We start from the raw sequence: 19,948 nt of genomic DNA on the forward strand, positions 1-19,948 counted from the left end.
ATTGTGCAGTGCAAGTGCTCAGTGAATCTAGTTATTAACACTGAGTTGTATAATGACATTCTGTAAGTTGAATGTTGACTATTACTATTTTTGGATGGACTAATGGCAATGAAAGGTTTTTTTTAATTATGCATGAGTATATAATACTTATATATGTTAAGAGAAAAAAAAAAAACAAAAATAAGGTATTGGATTGGTATCCTAGAGGTTTTTGCTATGATGGAATGATGGTATAATTAAGATGAGAGGAAGAACTTAATCTGTCAGCGGGCTAGAATTGTAGGACAGTGGCCCATGATAGTTTTAAAGAAAAAGAGCTAAAGGAGGCCTTTAGCAAGCAGCACACTCATTAAAATATACTTCTATCTACTTTGGTCTCAATAGAATCTTAATAAAAATCATTTAAATCATTTTGGATAAAATACACAAATGAATTCGTTTATGATTTGATAACAAACAAATTATTTATTTATAAAAGTTATTTAGGTTTTAGGTACTCATATGGGAAAATTCAAAAGAAAAAAGTTAATTGAAGATATTGAATGATATAGGTATAAGCATTGACTTGCCTAGTATTGCTAAGTATATTGAAAATTATTTATCTGGAAATTTAAAGAGAGGCAAATAGAAACAAAACTGAATGAATGGAATCACACACACTATATGATTTTTAAATATGAAATGATACTGATAGTTTCATGTCTTTTTCATAATATTGTTTTAAATGTAGCATTACAATAATCTAATTTTGTATATGAGAAATATTTACATAGGTACTTATACAATTTAAAGATGAAAATAAATGTGCTGAATTTTTGGAAATTTTAGATATCATTTGATGTATGGAAATTTTGCATATTGGACTATAGGGATATTATTCCAGACCTGACATCTTCACTGCGGTAGGTGGTTGAAAGACCTCATACAAAGTATGGTTAATTACGAGTTACACTTAATGCTGCAGCGAAGGTATTAACCCTCACACCTCACATACAAACCAAGGAAGTTAAATTAATATCATTAATGATATTAAGTACCATTTTATATTGTAAAACAGACTTGCACCAATTTACTGCTGTCATGTTCCTCTACGGTGCCAAAATATAAATTACAATTTCAAAGCATCATTATTATCATTCAGGGAATATGATGTTGATGTCTCGGGCCCGTTTTGGTTTTTGACATTTCACATCATGCAAGTCTTTTTATTTAGAATTCTTGTAGCTCTATTAATACTATATATAATACTTAATACCTTTACATAGTTGAGAACCAGTATTTATCTATGTTTGTGTGTTTTTTATGCATTTTAGTAAGTGCAAATAGCATAGTGCAAATTCTGCCTATAAAAGCATTAGTTTAACAGGATTGAGTGAACAGATTACTTTTCTGTGCTGTCAACACACATGGTCATATTGTTGAAAATATTAGTGTTGTCAAAGATTTCAAAAGTAAAGATATGCCCATTCATATAACCGAACATTCTCATTTGGTGTGCCTAGTTCGATTGCTACAATGCACATTGATGGTTGATGAGTTTGCATCAGTCGCATAGTTACTTTGGAGTGCACGCTTGGCTCGCATTCACTGACACCGCTGTGCTGGCACCATACTGGGTGCCCTTAAGTCCCATCTTTATGAAGAAATTTATAAGTCAATGAATATTGTATTATTTTTCTTAAATTTACTAGGTATGAAAATTTAAATAATGCAGCTGTACAATCCAATAACAAATCACGAATGAAATCATGAATTGTTGCTATGAAATACAATTTATTAGTGACTTATAGTTTCATTTGCTTTAAGGGTGAATCTGAAATAATTATTGTATGACAGGTTCAGGTTAATAAACTTAACAGTTAGTGGTATTCAATCATTAAATTTCAGGTTACTAAAAAGTAGGTAAAGGTGTAGTGTAAGTAATGGACACGACCAGAAAGTGTCTTACAAAGGTAAAAGCAGTTTACTTAGTTATATAAAAACATTGTAAAGTTTAAGAAAATCAATTTATATAAAATTAATATGCTAACAAAATCAGTGTTCCTTTGAAAAGACAAGACTTACAGGATTGTCATTGAAAATTGACTTAAAATGTAAAATTGATGAATATAACAGGTAACACCAATTATTTACTAAGACATTTTAGTATGGTTTTGTGAAGAACTGTGTGATTGACCTAAACAAAGGATATACACACCAGAGTGAGTTATATGAATGAAGTTAAAAGTAGATAACATTTTAATTTAATGAAGCCTTATAAAGTAATTCATAAATTTAGGTATCATAAAAATTTAGCTTGATAAAGACACACATGATTTTGTGACAGAAGGTACAGTGATGACAAGAAATAAGTGGGTGATATTAAAAATATTTAGGCAAAACAACCGTGTTTAATAAACACAAAATTAGTGATTGCATTTTCGCCATGAAGTGTGTTGTCATCACTAGTATAGGCAATAACCGGATGTAACAACGAACAAAAAAAAAACACGTTTTAAATGTAATTATTTTCGGTGTTGATGAATTGATTGAATATTTATGTCATTTTATTTAATTAATGTTGTGACATCTGATTACGATTTCAGCACCTATGAGTAAATCAGGTACCTAAGGAAAATCTTAGGCAACAGAGTTCCGATAACGATGATGATGTATATGACTGAACATGTCGTCTACAGTGACGGTGTCAGCGACGGTGTTTGCCTCGATGTCTATAACGGTCAATAACTGACCAAATCAATGATGATAACGGAGCTGGGTGATTTCGATGACAATGTCGGCGATAATGCTTGACTGAACGATGATGATCGATTTTGATGACGATATAGAATATAGATGATGATTAGGTATATTATAGTAACGACTGATGATGTTGATAATGATCGACTGTGTCGATAATTATGGCTTATAAAATGTTCATTGTTAATGATGACTGTGACTAAAACGATCTTTGCTACTGCCAATAATTATAACATTTTTATTTGTTTTATGTTTCAACGCTGGTAACCTGGCTGGACGAATGAAGTTGATGATAAGCGAGGGTCTCGCAGCAAGAGCTGACTAAAGCAAAGAAGGTTAAGCTATTACATGGTGCTGTCATCAGTGGGGCAGGGTCCAAGCTGCCGATGGCCAGGGCCGCTGAGTGAGAAACCGGCGTACTATACACGCCGTGTCCAGGATATAGCAATCTGCATCTGACCAGCGAGAGTCTCTGAGTGTTGGGTTGGTTGGGTTGGTCAGTTTGGCAGACTGTCTAGTACAGGCCGTAATGGCAGACTGTCTAGAGCAGGCCATGACTGTTTATTATGTTAGTTTATACTTTGGCTGACTATCTAGAGCAGGCCCTGATGGCAGACTGTCTAGATGCCATAAGTAGGTATATATGCTGTTAAGGTACTTGTAATATGAGATACTTGTAATTTGTTTGAATTGATATTTGCGGTTAGTTGTATTTTATAATTGTTGATGTGTTTTTTAAATTGTATGCAAATTCCATGTTGACGTGTAAAAGTGCCCTTGTGGCCTATAGTGGGGTCGTTATAGGACAATACCAATATTTTTTTCATTAAAGCATGAGACTTGGCACACTTGTTACTAAGGTGGACCAGAGTCGAAAACGCCCGGGAGGCAGCGGGAGACACCCCTCTAGGGGGGAGGGGGAGGGGGTGAAGTTTTCCTACGCCGCGCGCACTGTTGGTCGTTATAACTACTAAACTATAGCTACTAGGGCAAGTGTGGTATCATTTTCGGATAAATAAAAGATGGTCAATCATTTTCTAAAACAAAAAAAAACACCTTTACATAGAAAAAAATTGAAATACGGCCCAAAATCTAAAATCTTTTGAGTAAAAAAAATCTTTCAAGGTCAATAAATTTTTAATGATTACCGATATCGGATTAAAAAAAATATATTTAAAAAGGCGCATTAATACAGATTCCAAAAATATAAGTAACATTGCAAATATTTAAGAAAAAAATTGTTTAAAAAAATATAGAAATATAGAAAGAAATATAGAAAATATAGAGTCGTAAAAAAATCTTAGCCAATTATGAACATCAAAAACGAGTTTTATAGGTTGCTAGTGTCCTGTAAGCTGTAACTAATAAGGATGGAGTTTTCATTAGATATAGTATATCATCATATCAGCTCATATATCTCCCCACCGAGGGGCTCGAGCCTACCCTGCATTAGGGTGATCGGGCCTTAGTCGATCACGCGAGCCCAGTGCGGGTTGGTCGACTTCACACACAAGCTTCGAGTTTCCTCGCAGCCGTGTGCAGGTTTCCTCACGATGTTTTCCTTCACCGTAAGAGCGTCGAATAAACGTACATATGAAATCGAGATTCGAAAACACATTGGTATGCGGCCAGGATTCGAACCACGACCTCCCGCACAGGAGGTAGCGGTCTTAAGCATTACGCCACCGACGCTCTCTATATATAGTATATAGCTCAATTTTAATAATTATTTGATAGAAGACATTTTTTATCGTGTGTATAAGCATATTTAAACTTATGGCTCAGCTGGGCACGATTTCAAGTGACCCAAAATCTATAAAGAAATTAAACAAACAGTATAGAATTTTACTTAAAAATATTTATTATTTACATTGTCCCCCACAATCGCAAAGCTCCGTGCACTTAAGTTGCCGCTGAAAGCACCGGCACCTCGAGCCGCCGCACCTCTTTTTGCATCTGCACCGGATCATTTCCAGGCATGCATCTGCAGCTACGGGCTAGTCTGTCCATGTAGGTTGCCAGCTTTCACTGACTTTTCTCCATCCCCAGTTAGATGGACAGGGAAGATTTTGATTCGGTGACATCTGACCCCATACATGGACTGCTTGGAACACTGCCCGCAGGAAATGCTGGTATAGAGCAGCTTTCGTCGGAGGTATATTCTCCAATTGGCGGTCTTTTTTCGAGAATAGGTGCTTTCGGGCTTCGTTTACGGTTGTAAATGAACTGGCTCTAAAACAAAACAAAAAAATTAGTTACTAGACTATTTTATTGTATTGCTAGTTTTAAAAAGTGCTTATTACCTGTCATATAAAATGACGACAAACTTTTCGATTACTGTAAACGCCTCGCTAGTACTCCCCTCATATGCTACCAGAAACCCTTCTGTGGCATTGGGAAATGCGTTCCATGCATCTATTGCACTTTTTTTCCTTTCCCGTTAAAATAGGACACAGTATTACAACCTGTGAAGGCATGGAACAGGGGGAGGACTTTCGCTTTTTGTGGCCCTGTTGTCGCCAACGTATTGCGAACCCGCTAATATTTGCCAACGTCATGGAGTAGATGGCGCTAGTAGTCACGTTTAACTTAAGTAACCGCTTCGAGGTTATTGGGATTTTTTGAGGGAAGGTGAGAGGGTAGATGAGAACGACAGTAGGAAAAAGGAGGTTGTGTGCGAACAGATCGACGCGGCAGTGATATTTGCTTTTAGATCAAGTCAAGAACGTTCTTATGGTGTTATTAGAATAATGATGTGTCTCTAGTATATTGTGACCAACGTTATCAGTACTCAGAGTGAACAGTGATCCAGTGAGGCTAATATGAACTTAAGGTAAACTTTGTGTGAGGAAAGGGGTCGCTATAAGGGGAGGTTTGGAGGCGACTATTAAGCTCAAGAAACCAGGTGGATAATCATGTGATACTCATGTTATATGTAGGTAATAAAGTCGGACACCAGCACAACTCATATCGTCATCTCACTAACATCCAGGCCTCGTATAGGTATGTAGTACATTTACATATCGCTTTCCAGTATCCGTAAAACCATTAGCTCATTCGATAGGTTAATAAGTATGGTGAGCTTGACGACATGGTGGAGCATGCTGGGAATTTTTATTCACATGCACTGTTATCATCATCAAAAGTAACATATATTTATCTCTAACATATGAAAAGTCAATTTATTTAAGCGCGTACAACTAAAGAGCTACAATATTTGGTTTATTTAATTCAATTTAATGTTTTATTTCAACCATGAAGCCCATATTTATATTATTTCTACCAAAAAGGTATTCAGCAGGCGAATGTTAGTGGTTCACCTGAGCACATAGGCAATTGAGTGAGTACCTACATACATTTTAACTGAACATTCTTGCTCTTTGATATACAAGAGATTGCAAGTGTCAGTAGGTATCATAATATAGTTTATAAAAAGCAGATATATAAATACATACTTTCACGATTATTAATATTTTGCGACAAAGGGTAGTCTGAATTAAAAAGCTCTCTTTAATCTTTGAAAACAGTGTGTTTATTAGCCCTATAGCAGCTATAAGCAGTGGAATGGAATGGAATTTCATGTTATGGTTTTGAATGATATAAATATTTAAATTTTTATGTTTTAGAACCAGTATTTGACAATAATTGATGTGATAAAAATGTTTATGTTTTACCAGAGCAGCAAAGTTTGTTTTCAACTCACGTGCCTTGAAACACTCGCAACGCTCAAGATTTTACTTTTACGCTCATGATTATATGTGACGTTACTAAACAGATTCAACATTTCTATGTTAAAAGAATGAGAGAGTGGCAAAGATTGTCACATCAGAAAATATAGTTATCTCTACTGAATAATAAAAGGTAATCAGTAATCATTTATGAATCAGGTAAGTCTCAGTAAACATTCGTAATTCGTGTTTACTATAAATCCTATAAAACAAGTATTTATCATCAGTTTTTAAACACTGACTTAGTAACATTTTACCTTCAACAAGAGCCTTAGAACTCTTAAGTCTCACATTTCATTATATTGAAACCAAGTACCTAACTACATATTTCATTAAACATGTCGAAAATAATAAAAGGTGAAAGGACATTCAACTCAAATTTTAACGCCCAAAGCGGTAGAAATTTTTCAATTATCGGTGAAGTGTCAGCAATTATCCAATTGTTCTCTTAAATGTCTAATGAATGGTGCCATTACCATACCTGCTCATACCTAACAGGTCAAACTGCTCAAACCTAAGTTTAAGTTAAACAAGAGGTTTAACTATAATCTATATTTAGGTACCTATACGTTATGTTAATTTTGATATTTATATTTGATTATGTAGGGGACAAGGTACTTTACCTACGTGTTTAGATTTAGTTGCCTGACCAATCTTTGATATAAATTAAATAAAATTTTGAATTAAAATTTGCTGGTCAATTTGTGTTGTGACCCAGGATACATCCTTTCAAACAGCGACTTTATCACAGATTCAAATCATGCTGTTGATCAACAATTCATTAACAAAATAATTAACATTTTAATATTAAAATAATAAGAATCAAAATCTCTCATTCATTGTTCTGTTTGGCGGAATAGTTGTTATAGTTAATAGTATCAAATTTAAAGTTTATTTATCATGCGGATAGTGATATAATGCCTTGCCGACTGTTGTTGCTTACAAACCAGTTTAGGTCTGACCCCCGATTTGGTATATTTTCTGTAACTTCGGGATCTAGTTATATTGGTGTTTATAACATTTTGTGAAAAGGACCATAATCTCTTATGAATGATGCTTTTGTATAACACGCATTGCTTGCAGAATATCCGCTTTATCACAAATTATCAGCTCAGCCCTGATTTGACTCGTCGTGTGCGCAAGTGTGCGTGGTGGATGGAAACAATTTATACTGCGTGTCTTTTCAGAAAACGAATGTATCATGTTTAACGTATTAGGTAGGAACCAGATTTAACATTCGTTCGATATACTTATATGATCCATAAATATTCTCTTAGAATGAAACAAAATTTATTTTATCAAGATTAATAAAATAATACAGTACAAATATTCTTTGTTGCTCACCAATATAAAAACGAAAATAACATACAGATTAAGCACATAACTCAAACTATGGTGCACAACAAGCGGTCTTATCGCTGAAGAGCGACATCTTCCAAACAACCAAACTAGGCTATTATAATCGTATGTTTTGCGCATCCATATCTTCACTAAGCTAAAATCAGAAGCATTCGCATTGCGTGTAATTCAAAATTCGAAATCAACCCTTTCACTTCGTTTGAAGGACTAGAACCACTCATAACATAAGAGATGTTAAGGAATGTCTTGCCTCATTGTTGTTTGTTGTTACAGTTGTAAGGTATTGGTACGGGTTGGTTTCTTAGAAGTTATAGGTATCATTTAGATGTAGTAACCTGTAACGTGCCTTAATGAAAATGCAGGAGGCACTTGAAATCAGATTACAATTTGATGTCATAATATGTACATGGCTACCCAAACTCAAAGGACCAGGACCATCATTGAGACCCAATCAGAATCGCGCAGCCACTCCAATGGCACCAGCAAACTGCCAATATGGGGCTCTCGCTAGATTTAACAGTTGGCATGCATGATATTGCTGTCCTAAAAAATAAACGGTTAAAAGGATTGTAAACGAATAAAAATAAATAAATATTGTTTAAATAATATTCACTTACTTTTTCTGTTCATGTAACTCAGCACAGTATCTTGATTCAATCCCAATTAACATTCCAATCTAGAGATTGTCATCAGAGAATCAATAAATATCAACTTGTATAACAGTAAATTGCAAACGCAAAACTGTTTACTATAAGCCACCAGGCTATTATAATATATATGTTTGCACCTAAGCCATACCCTATAGGTATAAGGACTTCCTATTATTATTCAACCATTGATTCATAGTGTGGACAGTCACAGATTAGCGATTTGATATAAACTAATTAGATAAATATTAACTTAACTTCTGAATTGTGTATGTATCTATGTCATGTACATGCGATGACCCAAACCTAGGGTTAAAAATATTAAAATATATTATTATTGAGAAGACTTCAAATGAATTGCATACTAATTGAATGGGCTAGTGGTTTCTTTATTATGTATTTTATTCCAACAAAAACAGGTAAGGGAGTGGTAGATAATTTAAAGAATAGTCACTAGCCATGCAAAACTATTTTAATTTTGTTAAATGAAAGTGGAATCGAGCAGTAGATGTTAATTGATGTCGCCAACTCAATCGAGTCTACTCGTCGTAGATGTACATATTAAGTACCTTCAACCTTCATACTCATAGTAATAATTACAAAGGCGGTAGAAGACCATGGTGGATACATTTCTGAATAAGATCAGAATTTCTCAAGTATTGTGTTATTTTAATAAATGTAATGACAGAAGTAATTCAGATATAATATCATCTATTTTGTATAATATCATCTTTAGAAACAATAAAAAGGACTTTATTATTAATTATTTTAGTATGCAAAAGCTCAGACCATTAAACCTTTAAAAGGAAGAGATTAATCATAAGCCAAATAATTATTGATAATAATTGATCGGGACACCTCAGCTTGTTTATCAGATTTAATCGGATTGAAATGCAGACTGGAGCTACACTATGATCCCAAGAATCATAATCACAATTAGAATCAGATGTCATATAAGGAAGTTCGATATCTTTCTTGATTCATTTTAATATTGCCGTGAAATATCGTAGTGTTAAGGCTGCACTCGACGCCAATGACCTCGCGCGTGTGGGCGGAGCTTTATACCCCTCACCGCACCACCCACTGCAAAAGATCGAGCGCGCAGAGCTATGCGTTCGAAATAGAATATCGCTTGCTCGCGCGTGCAATGCAGCACAGGTCCGTCTAGCAATACGACTTGCCTCGCACTGCCTCCGCAGAGGGGGGTAATGGTAGGAATCTAGGCGGAATTTAGGCTTATTGTTTTTAGAAATTGAGGCATAGTTTTATGAAATTGCAAAAAGCAAGAAAACCAAATCATTTTATAGTGTCTTGTGAGAATGATTGTAAAGTTCCATATTTTTGCAGAAGTAATACCGATCTAACTGAAAGAAATATAGTTGTGTAAATTAAAATAGATTTCCAGAAAAATATATCGTTGGTCATATCTTGTAGATTGTTATATGTTTTTTGCTGCTCAGAAAGTATCAATGTTTAATATAAAATATGGTTCTGAATAACTTAGTTTTACGGTATTTTGCGGGAAGAGGAGCCTTAATTGTTTTATGTACGACTCCTACAGTAGCAATAGTCACAAAACAGATTTATCAAAGTCTTATTCGTTGCCGTATCGTCATAAGTCACTGTGGACACCTGTCCTGTGTGGTTCTTCACCAGTGCACTCGAAGCCGCTCTTTCTTGGGCGGTGTATGCTAGCCTGTAATGTGGATTTATCTTTAATGTTATTCTGTTCGCCCAACGGCGTGTGACCATACGTCCATCCCTACGCTTCCTTGGCTCTTCCTTTCTTGGTTCGGCCTCGATAGCCGAAGAAACTAAGAACGCTATGGGTACTAACAGTGGATAACCTCGGTGATGTCGAGTTTGTCAAGAGTTGAAGCAGTTGCACCGTAGTAACGTTCAAGCTTTCTTCGCCAGCATCATATCTCAAATGCATCTGTCCTATGATGGGTTTCAGTTTCAATGGTCTAGGTTTCGGACATGTAAAGAATATGATCGAGAAACCAAGGCGCCCGCATTAGTCTGATCCTTGTTTTATGTTATTCCATATGCATATCCTGGCGAGTCGTTTCACCGCAGCTTTGGCCACATGAGCTCTTCTGATCACCTTTTAGTCGCAGATGCCATCATCACTTATTTAAAATACCAAGTAAACGAACAACTTGCCTCAAGATCGTGCAATTCATTGATTCTCTTAATTTTACAAGGAAGATCGACATGCATCATCTTCATCTCATTTCTATTGATCATAAGGTATGGATCTGCATCCTGAAAATGGACTCATTACTGGCATACCCAATCTTTTGTAGCAGAACCGAAATTCATTTTCCACGGACACTTAACCTAATATAGTCATGTCATCTGCAAAACTGAGTTTATTGATTAGTTGGCCACCAACTTGGACATCACCCTCACAACCTTCCTATACTCCTATCCTATATTGTCTATTCACAGATCTCAGTGAACAGTTGCACTCCTCGTTCAACTATAAAAGGATTACGTGTTACGGTATCCCCATTTCTCATAACTCTGAACATTTAACTCCAGTTAAAGAAATCAAAAGCCTTTGCGAATGCGAAGTCAATAAAGCGCAAAGCCTTAAAGAGTATACGCCGCACCCACTGTATTCTTTATTAATTGGCACACGTTGAGAATTTGCTACTGAGTACCCATCTATATGTCTCGCATGGTTGTTAAAGTTGTGAAGTGATTATTCGTGAATAAAAGAAACAGATTGGGTCAATTTGATGGACACAGCAGTTAAAACACTGTGGTGCGGAAGGCTGGCGATATTTTGCTTAATTTAAGATCTGATCGGAATGAGGAAGATGGATCGGTACCTCGGATGTACAGTATATGTATTGCTGTTTCTACCATCCTTAGCAGGACTGATGCATGTGCACGGGGATGTAATCAAAGAGTAAACATATCGAAAGCTGCCACGAAAAGCGGACTTACTGTGTTGCGTGCCGTTAAGCCTGAGGACACCACGTATATGACCCTTCGAAATCTTAAGTTTTTCAAATAGATAAGACGGCTGTTAATCGCGAATGACTCCAAAAAGCAATGATGCAAAGTGTAAGGTAGGTCTGGCAGACATATTTAATAGGTTATAACGGTTTAAAAATGGTGTGATGTGAGAACGGCAAGAAACAGAAAAGAAAAGCATTTTGAATGCGTTGAATTAATACCGAGGTACTCGCCAGCATCCACCCCCCAAAGGCGGTATCAGTGTAGCTCAATTTAGACAGAATAAAGTGTGGCAAAAATGTTTATGCGTAAATCGACGTGAATAAAATCACGGACGCGATATAATACTTTTAAAACTGTTGCTGACAACTTGACTGTCCCAACATATTTAAACTAGATTATTTCACACCAGGCGCGATATAAACGCACCAGAGAATGATAAGAAGAATAAAAACCACTTTGCAAACAAAAAAAACAGAGTTCATTTTGACTCAATATCTGCTTGATAAATCGAAATGAACGGTAAGAAAAGGTGCCTTGAATATCACATCACTTGTTTTGGATTTGACGGTTCGAAGTGGGAGCCTGATTTGACAAGTCTGTTGAATGTCCAATTAGCATAAAAAAAGGAGTGTGGTCGAGTTGTAAATAGATTCTATTTTACATTCTGATTTGTGATTATATAAAAATAGCGTGATTCTCCCTTGGCTGGGGAGGGCTGCCGGACATGAAGTGGGTGCACCCAGAGATGGACATGTCAACAGTGGCCTTAATGGATAAGCGAATAGATTTAAAGCGAATACTTAACATAGTAGATTACTGCGAGTAATATTCAGTAAAGAGAAGTAGTGGGAATTTAGGTTACATACACCTGTTCGGATAAGATGGCCGCATTTGTCTGTGTGGTAACTATCATTGCATATAAAAAACGTATGTTCTTTTCGTTCTCGCGGTCGTCGCAGTGTTCAAAACAGTTACAGTTGTTTACGTCTGCTGTAGTAATAGTTGTGACACTTGAAGTGGTGAAATAGGTTATTATGTTAATAACGATGTCAAAAGAGCAAAGTGACAAAGTGACAGAGCGAATCACAGATGGTAGTTACAGATGGGATAAACCTATCGCGAACGGAGCTCTCACTGTTTAATAATACCGATATTTGATATCAGATCGCATTGCCACTCTCTGACACATGGGCCGCATGACGCGGTCTCTTCTCGTGACCTAAATTGCAACTAGAGACTGCTCGGAGCAATCGAGAACCGTACGCGCTGGAGTGTAAGAAATAACATTGGTCATGGGTTGACGGAGAGACCAGTAATGGACCAAATATGACAGGTCGCAGCCGTGATCCCACTCAGCTTAGCTCAGACATCGATGGACGCTCACACCAGTTTCAGAATCCTGCTTTCAATCAGTTTAGCACGGAAATTGATCAGTATTCAGATCAGTCTTAGGATCCTGTTATTATTTGGCTCAGCACAAACATTGATGAATGCTCAGACCAGACTCAGAATCCTGTTCTTTATCAGCTCAAGACAGATCACTCACAATCACAACTCAACTCAGACCAGATGCACGATTGGATCGATCTCAGAAACGCAGTGTCTCAGCACATTTCTGTAACGTCATCAGAAATTGCACAAAGTCTCAGGCCGTGCCGATTCACGACGCAAAGGGTGAACCATGCGGTTCGAGAAAACACATTGTTATTCACAAGTGTTCTTATTATCTAGTTGTTGATTTATTTATATGTTTGCCTATAGACATCTAATTTCAATTAAGAGTAGCATTTTCTTTCTGGGCGGGAGTGTCGCCAACGTATTGCGAACCCGCTAATATTTGCCAACGTCATGGAGTAGATGGCGCTAGTAGTCACGTTTAACTTAAGTAACCGCTTCGAGGTTATTGGGATTTTTTGAGGGAAGGTGAGAGGGTAGATGAGAACGACAGTAGGAAAAAGGAGGTTGTGTGCGAACAGATCGACGCGGCAGTGATATTTGCTTTTAGATCAAGTCAAGAACGTTCTTATGGTGTTATTAGAATAATGATGTGTCTCTAGTATATTGTGACCAACGTTATCAGTACTCAGAGTGAACAGTGATCCAGTGAGGCTAATATGAACTTAAGGTAAACTTTGTGTGAGGAAAGGGGTCGCTATAAGGGGAGGTTTGGAGGCGACTATTAAGCTCAAGAAACCAGGTGGATAATCATGTGATACTCATGTTATATGTAGGTAATAAAGTCGGACACCAGCACAACTCATATCGTCATCTCACTAACATCCAGGCCTCGTATAGGTATGTAGTACATTTACATATCGCTTTCCAGTATCCGTAAAACCATTAGCTCATTCGATAGGTTAATAAGTATGGTGAGCTTGACGACACCTGTAAAAGAAAATAATATGTTTTATATAGCCCGCCTAGCGTTATAGTCTCAGTGCATTCTATTCTATTCTAGCTAGTGGCTAGGGCGTAACGTAGATAAATACAATTTATAATTATTTTTTACCTAGAGTTTTTGCTATTTCGTGCCCACAGCTCTTCTAGCTCAGGTACTAGGCGGGCTATATAAAACATATTATTTTCTTTTACAGGGCCACAAAAAGCGAAAGTCCTCCCCCTGTTCCATGCCTTCACAGGTTGTGATACTGTGTCCTATTTTAACGGGAAAGGAAAAAAAAGTGCAATAGATGCATGGAACGCATTTCCCAATGCCACAGAAGGGTTTCTGGCAGCATATGAGGGGAGTACTAGCGAGGCGTTTACAGTAATCGAAAAGTTTGTCGTCATTTTATATGACAGGTAATAAGCACTTTTTAAAACTAGCAATACAATAAAATAGTCTAGTAACTAATTTTTTTGTTTTGTTTTAGAGCCAGTTCATTTACAACCGTAAACGAAGCCCGAAAGCACCTATTCTCGAAAAAAGACCGCCAATTGGAGAATATACCTCCGACGAAAGCTGCTCTATACCAGCATTTCCTGCGGGCAGTGTTCCAAGCAGTCCATGTATGGGGTCAGATGTCACCGAATCAAAATCTTCCCTGTCCATCTAACTGGGGATGGAGAAAAGTCAGTGAAAGCTGGCAACCTACATGGACAGACTAGCCCGTAGCTGCAGATGCATGCCTGGAAATGATCCGGTGCAGATGCAAAAAGAGGTGCGGCGGCTCGAGGTGCCGGTGCTTTCAGCGGCAACTTAAGTGCACGGAGCTTTGCGATTGTGGGGGACAATGTAAATAATAAACATTTTTAAGTAAAATTCTATACTGTTTGTTTAATTTCTTTATAGATTTTGGGTCACTTGAAATCGTGCCCAGCTGAGCCATAAGTTTAAATATGCTTATACACACGATAAAAAATGTCTTCTATCAAATAATTATTAAAATTGAGCTATATACTATATATAGAGAGCGTCGGTGGCGTAATGCTTAAGACCGCTACCTCCTGTGCGGGAGGTCGTGGTTCGAATCCTGGCCGCATACCAATGTGTTTTCGAATCTCGATTTCATATGTACGTTTATTCGACGCTCTTACGGTGAAGGAAAACATCGTGAGGAAACCTGCACACGGCTGCGAGGAAACTCGAAGCTTGTGTGTGAAGTCGACCAACCCGCACTGGGCTCGCGTGATCGACTAAGGCCCGATCACCCTAATGCAGGGTAGGCTCGAGCCCCTCGGTGGGGACATATATGAGCTGATATGATGATATACTATATCTAATGAAAACTCCATCCTTATTAGTTACAGCTTACAGGACACTAGCAACCTATAAAACTCGTTTTTGATGTTCATAATTGGCTAAGATTTTTTTACGACTCTATATTTTCTATATTTCTTTCTATATTTCTATATTTTTTTAAACAATTTTTTTCTTAAATATTTGCAATGTTACTTATATTTTTGGAATTTGTATTAATGCGCCTTTTTAAATATATTTTTTTTAATCCGATATCGGTAATCATTAAAAATTTATTGACCTTGAAAGATTTTTTTTACTCAAAAGATTTTAGATTTTGGGCCGTATTTCAATTTTTTTCTATGTAAAGGTGTTTTTTTTTGTTTTAGAAAATGATTGACCATCTTTTATTTATCCGAAAATGATACCACACTTGCCCTAGTAGCTATAGTTTAGTAGTTATAACGACCAACAGTGCGCGCGGCGTAGGAAAACTTCACCCCCTCCCCCTCCCCCCTAGAGGGGTGTCTCCCGCTGCCTCCCGGGCGTTTTCGACTCTGGTCCACCTTAGTAACAAGTGTGCCAAGTCTCATGCTTTAATGAGAAAAATATTGGTTCCCATACATTGAGTGCACCTAAAAACCCCACTACTATTTGCTGAATGAATGTTGAAATTGAAGAAGTTGGCCTTGTTGCCTGATTCATTATATTCGTTTATACTTTGACAAACTGCCCAGAGTAGGCTTTGAAGGCAGACTGTCTAGAACAGGCTATGATAGCAGCCTGTCTTCTAGAGCAGGCCGTGATGGCAGACTGTCTAGACTAATCTAGTCTGAAGCAGGCCATAACAAATTAAATCAGTACAATGATTAGGTGTGAGGTTTGGCAGACTGTCTAGAACAGGCTATGATAGCAGCCTGTCTTCTAGAGCAGGCCGTGATGGCAGACTGTCTAGACGAATCTAGTCTAGAGCAGGCCATAACAAATTAAATCATTACAATGATTAGGTGTGAGGTTTGGCAGACTGTCTAGAACAGGCTATGATAGCAGCCTGTCTTCTAGAGCAGGCCGTTGTGGCAGACTGTCTAGACTAATCTAGTCTAGAGCAGGCCCTAACAAATTAAATCATTAAAATGATTAGGTGTGAGTTTTGGCAGACTGTCTAGAACAGGCTTTGATAGCAGCTTGTCTTTTAGAGCAGGCCGTGATGGCAGACTGTCTAGACCAGTCAAGTCTAGAGCAGGCTATAACAATTTATACTTTGGAATGATGTCTAGAGCAGGCCTTGAAGGCAGACTGTGATTGTTTATGATGTGTTATATTTTGTTAAAATTCCTAGAGCAGGCCTTGAGGGCAGACTGTGATTTTTGATGTTGATTTATACTTTGCCAAACTGTTTAGAGCAGGCCTTGAGGGCAGACTGTGATTGTTTGTGGTTATGTATTATATTTTGCCAAACTGTTTAGAGCAGGCCTTAAGGGCAGACTGTGATTGCTTCTGATCATGTTATATACTTTTTCAAACTGTTTAGAGCAGGCCTTGAGGCAGACTGTGATTGTTTATGATCATGTATTTATACTTTGCCAGACTGTTTAGAGCAGGCCTTGAGTGCAGACTGTGATTGTTTATGATCATGTATTATACTTTGTCCAACTGTTTAGAGCAGGCCTTGAGTGCAGACTGTGATTGTTTATGATCATGTATTATACTTTGCCCAACTGTTTAGAGCAGGCCTTGAGTGCAGACTGTGATTGTTTACGATCATGTATTATACTTTGCTAAATTGTTTAGATCAGGCCTTGAGTGCAGACTGTGATTGTTTATGATCATGTATTATACTTTGCCAAATTGTTTAGATCAGGCCTTGAGTGCAGACTGTGATTGTTTATGATCATGTATTATACTTTGCCAAATTGTTTAGATCAGGCCTTGAGTGCAGACTGTGATTGTTTATGATCATGTATTATACTTTGCCAAATTGTTTAGATCAGGCCTTGAGTGCAGACTGTGATTGTTTATGATCATGTATTATACTTTGCCAAATTGTTTAGATCAGGCCTTGAGGGCAGACTGTGATCGTTGAGGTTGGTTTATACTTTGGCAGACTGCCTAGAGCAGACCATGATTGTAAGTTAGTTCATATATTGAAAGACTATCTAAAGAAGGCTGTTAATGCTACGAGGTGTTGGTTGTATTCAATGACTGTTTACATGATCTCAGATTCAAGCATGTTAAGCGTTAAGATTTATTTCTCAATAAGGCTAAAGGTTATTATTGGCTATGATTGATTCATGTGAGCCCATACTGTGCATAAGAAGTGTACTGTGTAGAAGTTTACAAATACTGTTGTTGTGAATGTTTATCTTTGATATCGATAAAGGTGTTACGATATATTGCTGTTGTTATTAATGTTTATAATTACTTTTAGTGAGAGGGCTCACTTTAAAAAAAAAGGATGGCCGAAGCTGTAAGCATCACAATAGTTAATATCCTGTATGTGGCCTTATACTGATAATAACGTGTAGTATGCACCGGGCTTTATACTTTTTGGTTGTTGTGTTTATGGTCATTTTAGTTTTATATAGAGAACTGTCAGATTTTGGCGGAATGCCGTCGACCGATATTATGTACGATTTGATCTTAGTTAATACGGTGTATCGATGTAATAAAAGAAATATTAACTGGATGCAGTGGTTTGTATGATAAACCCCATTTACTGAGCTTTAAATCAATGGACTTCTACATAGTGTTGTACTCCTGCCGGTGAGTAAGGTTGCTAGAGCTCAATGAGGGTGCGGAGTGTTAGGGTCGGCAACGCGCATGTAACTCCTCTAGAGTTGCAGGCGCTCATAGGCTACGGAGACTGCTTACCATCAGGCGGGCCGTATGCTTGTTTGCCACCGACGTAGTATATAAAAAATGTATGTATGTATTTAATTTATACACCATTATATACCTCTCTCAGCGTATTGCGTTAGCGGTTCTGTGGGGTAACACCGCCAGTGTAATGGGGTCCATGCTGCAGGCCGACCAGTTGGACGCTGTATTCCTTTTATAATTGGGTTCTTTATAGGTTAGTTAGGTAAATACTGAAGCTTGTCTATGCCAAAGTTACTTACTGTACTATCCAGCTTTATACTCCTATCTTAAACGCCGGCAACACTTGCAACTGTGGTGCAGGTGTCCATGGGACACGGTAAACATTCGTTAGCGTCCTATATCATAAAAAAAAATCCGCCAATAGCCCTTACCATAAGAGAGTAAAAGACCTATCCAACGATACCCCACACCATACCATTGGGAAAAAGCAAAAAAAAAAATTACTAGTGTAATTTTACCGTTCGGCCGCCATGCATAATTTATGTATCCATGCCAAATTGCAGCTTCCTAGTACTGACGATTACGGAGCAAAGCCGCGGACGGACAGACGGACATGGCGAAACTATAAGGGTTCTTAGTTGATCACAGAGCCCTAAATATGTCTGCGCAAATCTACATTTAATTTGTTACTTAGATTTCTTGTCATTTTTTTTTTAAATTTAAAATTATGACTTCCACAGTTTTAATTAATCCCTGTATGTTACAAACAAGTTTCATAAAGATTAAAACTTAATGCTTAATTAATCATTAAGTGACTGTTAAGGTGGGCGTCAAAAAGCTTTTAATCTTAATATAGACTGACAGGTACTATTACACCTTATTAAATTGTGTGTAATTAAAAAAAGTTTAGGGATGTTAAATTTGAGCTCATTCAAATAATACCCCACTTAACCTGGTAGACTTTGAAATTTGCCGCCTTTTCATATTAAGCATTTTCAATAGTTAATTAAAAAAAAATACTTTCAGTGTGTCTGGGTTAGCACTCTTCATAACTTTTCCAAATTTTAAATCGATAGCTTCCATACAAAATACAATAGCGTTTCATGACGTCATTACACACTATGCGCATCTATCTACTTTCGAATATTCGTTTGTGCTAAATTGATATAAAAACTTTATTTCATACAGAAATCACGTAAAAAAACGTTATTTTGGTGTTACATTGATAAAAAATATAACATTTTTTTGCGTGATTTCTGTATGAAACAAAGTTTTTCTACCAATTTAATAGCGGAAACTAATATTTGAAAGTAGACAGAAGCGCAAAAATATTTATGTTGTAATGGTATGTATTAACTTAATAAAAGGCAACTGGTTTTTGTATGGAAAGCGAACCACCTTAGTAGTTTTCCAGATATTTAGCGATGTGACAGACGGACGGACAGAGTCGCATCATAAGGGTTCCTTTTGTAACTTGGTACGGAACCCTAAAAAGTTATTTATGATGTTTTGTCATTTTTTTATACCTCGACGGTGGCAAAAAAGCATACGGCCGCCTGATGGCAAGAAGTCCCCATAGCCTATAGAAGTCTGAGGTGTTACATGCGCGTTAATAGATCACTACCTGGTCGACGTGGCACTCAAAGGCCCGAAACCCCAATAATAAGAAAATTAGGGGAAAATATATCCTTCTATATTCGTTTGGCCAAAAGCCCGCGAATATGGAAGTAAAATCACCTCCAATTGGAGAGAAAAACAAATATTGGAAAATAATAATAATAATAATAATACATGCGCGTTTTATCCTATATTTTTCTTTGTTTCAAAGAGTCTAATGCCTGAATTGCCGGATATACACACTCGTCGAGAGACCCCAAGACAGGAAAACGAGTGTGTACATACACGCTTCAAACACAAGTCTTCCTCGATAATTGGGTAAGAAATAGACAGACAGAAATGCTAACTTTCTTCAGCCCAGGGCGTATTAGGTAGTTGTGGTTTTT

At 37.1% G+C, this 19,948-nt stretch overlaps 1 long non-coding RNA gene across 1 annotated transcript; it reads left to right on the forward strand.

Annotated features, from left to right (window-relative positions):
• The first annotated feature begins 14,038 nt into the window (after positions 1 to 14,038).
• Positions 14,039 to 14,713, forward strand: LOC133529872 (uncharacterized). Its single transcript, XR_009801238.1, has 2 exons — positions 14,039 to 14,248; positions 14,320 to 14,713. It is a non-coding gene; the product is annotated as an uncharacterized LOC133529872 (long non-coding RNA).
• The last annotated feature ends 5,235 nt before the right edge of the window (positions 14,714 to 19,948 follow it).

The sequence above is a fragment of the Cydia pomonella genome, chromosome 21, assembly GCF_033807575.1.
Source record: "Cydia pomonella isolate Wapato2018A chromosome 21, ilCydPomo1, whole genome shotgun sequence".
Lineage (NCBI taxonomy): Eukaryota > Metazoa > Arthropoda > Insecta > Lepidoptera > Tortricidae > Cydia > Cydia pomonella.